The following is a 4,042-nucleotide window of genomic DNA, read 5'->3' on the forward strand; positions in this document are numbered from 1 at the left end:
GGCCAAACAGGCAAACCCTTATGTTATTAGGCCTAACTCCCAAGGGCGCGGGTGGTGGCACTAGTGTGGGAGTTGGTATAAAAGGAGGTAGCAGAGAGAGATAGGGCTTTTAAGAGCATAGAGGCAGAGCTGTAAAGTCAGTGGTTAGTAGCAGTCAGAAACTAGTATGGGAGTGGTTAACTCCCAGCTAGCCTGCTAGTCAGTTGTAGTTTTCCCCCAGTGGCTGCCAGGTTGCATTCTCTTCCCTTGGTGGGAATATCTAAGAAATATTAGTATCTTATTATAATTGGATAGTTATTGTATAGTTCGCTCTAAGGCCTCCGAAGGCACGTTACCCAACCTTCTAGAGTAGAGTGGCTATACAGTATCCAACTTATATGAAATGCGTTGAGTACAGAGCCTGTTACGCAACGAACCACTTTAAAATTGGCAAGTTTGGCTTACATAGCTGGTTTTGTGGTACAGAAAATGGAGCAAGCTGAATTTTGTAGCTTGTGTCTCGAGTGCATTTCCGGACCCTTCTCTAATTCACCACTTTAAGACTTTATTAAAACATCCGACAGAGGAGGTATAAGTTACCCAAATAAGGATTTTGTAATGGTTCATTGAGGCAGCACTTCCTTATTTACGAGAATCAGCAAGAATTAGCGAAAATATTGAAGCTCCCGTGTTGCCGAAACTTACCAGGTGTCCAATTTTGCATTGCAATTTTGATGTCCCTCATGCCTCGATATCTGCCAAATTTATCTGTGACAAAATAATACCACCCGTAGTTGATAACATAACTAGGACAATTTGATTTGAGAAAGTAAAGGAACTAGTTTACAAACCTCAATCGAGAAAACTTCTGAAAATGTAAAGGTCTTTCACCTTCATTGTGGATTTTCATATTTTGATCACCATACACCAGTGATATTTAATTGTTTTCCAGGATTCTTTCATATCTACCATTCATAATTACCAGTTTTCATTCAAATCTACCAGTGTTCATTCATATTTACCAGTGTTCATTCATATCTACGAGTATTCATATACTCATATTTACCAGTGTTCATATAATCATATTTACCAGTGTTCATTCATATCTACGACTATTCATATAATCATATTTACAAGTGTTCATTCATATCTACGAGTATTCATATAATCATATTTACCAGCGTTCATTCTATTCTACCAGTATTCATAATTTTTTATCAATGTTCATTCATGTTTTTGTTCATTATCACTATTATTCCAACTATATATGTCTCTAAAATTTAATGAAAAAATGCAATTATTAACTTTTATGACAAACAAATTATTTCATAAAAATATTAAAAGTATTTTTTATGCTCAATACACTAAATTTGTTTAGGGTTTAGCTTTATTATCCCTTTTCATTATGGACTTATCTACTTATTCACCAATTTTTCATCCTGTACAATGCAGTCCATAGGTGGTTCCTTTTAACTTAACATTACGTATATAATAATCTCCACCACTCTCCCCCTATTCGGCTTTCCGTTGCTATGCAACTCGTTTTGAAATTTTTAGTATTTAGGCTTAGTTTCTCTATTCGGTGTTATAGTCGCAAGCCAGATTTCCCGCACGGTACTGACGAGTCCCAAATAGGACGAAACCGGTCTACCGTTGGATTTTCTGGCTATTTTATTTTATTTTATTTTATTTTATTTCATTATTCACTCGAAGATCTATTTGGTCCGAGTTTCGCGTTTTCATCCGCTCGAAGACCTATCGGTACGAGCTATTAGTAAGTTTTTAAATTTCTTCAAATTTGTTTAGGGGTTAGCTTTATTATCCCTTTTCATTATGGACTTATCTACTTATTCACCAATTTTTCATCCTGTACAATGCAGTCCATAGGTGGTTCCTTTTAACTTAACATTACGTATATAATAATCTCCACCACTCTCCCCCTATTCGGCTTTCCATTGCTATGCAACTCGTTTTGAAATTTTTAATATTTAGGCTTAGTTTCTCTATTCGGTGTTATAGTCGCAAGCCAGATTTCCCGCACGTTACTGACGAGTCCCAAATAGGACGAAACCGGTCTACCGTTGGATTTTCTGGCTATTTTATTTTATTTTATTTTATTATTCACTCGAAGACCTATCGGTACGAGCTATTAGTAAGTTTTTAAATTTCTTCAAATTTGTTTAGGGTTTAGCTTTATTATCCCTTTTCATTATGGACTTATCTACTTATTCACCAATTTTTCATCCTGTACAATGCAGTCCATAGGTGGTTCCTTTTAACTTAACATTACGTATATAATAATCTCCACCACTCTCCCCCTATTCGGCTTTCCGTTGCTATGCAACTCGTTTTGAAATTTTTAATATTTAGGCTTAGTTTCTCTATTCGGTGTTATAGTCGCAAGCCAGATTTCCCGCACGGTACTGACGAGTCCCAAATAGGACGAAACCGGTCTACCGTTGTATTTTCTGGCTATTTTATTTTATTTTATTTTATTATTCACTCGAAGACCTATCGGTACGAGCTATTAGTAAGTTTTTAAATTTCTTCAAATTTGTTTAGGGTTTAGCTTTATTATCCCTTTTCATTATGGACTTATCTACTTATTCACCAATTTTTCATCCTGTACAATGCAGTCCATAGGTGGTTCCTTTTAACTTAACATTACGTATATAATAATCTCCACCACTCTCCCCCTATTCGGCTTTCCGTTGCTATGCAACTCGTTTTGAAATTTTTAATATTTAGGCTTAGTTTCTCTATTCGGTGTTATAGTCGCAAGCCAGATTTCCCGCACGGTACTGACGAGTCCCAAATAGGACGAAACCGGTCTACCGTTGGATTTTCTGGCTATTTTATTTTATTTTATTTTATTTTATTATTCACTCGAAGATCTATTTGGTCCGAGTTTCGCGTTTTCATCCGCTCGAAGACCTATCGGTACGAGCTATTAGTAAGTTTTTAAATTTCTTCAAATTTGTTTAGGGTTTAGCTTTATTATCCCTTTTCATTATGGACTTATCTACTTATTCACCAATTTTTCATCCTGTACAATGCAGTCCATAGGTGGTTCCTTTTAACTTAACATTACGTATATAATAATCTCCACCACTCTCCCCCTATTCGGCTTTCCGTTGCTATGCAACTCGTTTTGAAATTTTTAATATTTAGGCTTAGTTTCTCTATTCGGTGTTATAGTCGCAAGCCAGATTTCCCGCACGGTACTGACGAGTCCCAAATAGGACGAAACCGGTCTACCGTTGGATTTTCTGGCTATTTTATTTTATTTTATTTTATTTTATATTATTATTCACTCGAAGACCTATCGGTACGAGCTATTAGTAAGTTTTTAAATTTCTTCAAATTTGTTTAGGGTTTAGCTTTATTATCCCTTTTCATTATGGACTTATCTACTTATTCACCAATTTTTCATCCTGTACAATGCAGTCCATAGGTGGTTCCTTTTAACTTAACATTACGTATATAATAATCTCCACCACTCTCCCCCTATTCGGCTTTCCGTTGCTATGCAACTCGTTTTGAAATTTTTAATATTTAGGCTTAGTTTCTCTATTCGGTGTTATAGTCGCAAGCCAGATTTCCCGCACGGTACTGACGAGTCCCAAATAGGACGAAACCGGTCTACCGTTGGATTTTCTGGCTATTTTATTTTATTTTATTTTATTTTATTTAATTATTCACTCGAAGATCTATTTGGTCCGAGTTTCGCGTTTTCATCCGCTCGAAGACCTATCGGTACGAGCTATTAGTAAGTTTTTAAATTTCTTCAAATTTGTTTAGGGTTTAGCTTTATTATCCCTTTTCATTATGGACTTATCTACTTATTCACCAATTTTTCATCCTGTACAATGCAGTCCATAGGTGGTTCCTTTTAACTTAACATTACGTATATAATAATCTCCACCACTCTCCCCCTATTCGGCTTTCCGTTGCTATGCAACTCGTTTTGAAATTTTTAATATTTAGGCTTAGTTTCTCTATTCGGTGTTATAGTCGCAAGCCAGATTTCCCGCACGGTACTGACGAGTCCCAAATAGGACGA

The 4,042-nt window shown here is 35.9% G+C and overlaps 1 long non-coding RNA gene across 1 annotated transcript; it reads right to left on the reverse strand.

Annotated features, from left to right (window-relative positions):
* Nucleotides 1-520: 520 nt before the first annotated feature.
* On the reverse strand, nt 521-910 carry LOC149933831 (uncharacterized). Its single transcript, XR_016472757.1, has 3 exons — nt 831-910; nt 685-747; nt 521-620 (listed from the first exon to the last, which is right to left on the reverse strand). It is a non-coding gene; the product is annotated as an uncharacterized LOC149933831 (long non-coding RNA).
* Nucleotides 911-4,042: the final 3,132 nt, after the last annotated feature.

This window comes from Leiobunum rupestre, chromosome 8 (genome assembly GCF_980474605.1).
Source record: "Leiobunum rupestre chromosome 8, qqLeiRupe1.1.hap1, whole genome shotgun sequence".
Lineage (NCBI taxonomy): Eukaryota > Metazoa > Arthropoda > Arachnida > Opiliones > Sclerosomatidae > Leiobunum > Leiobunum rupestre.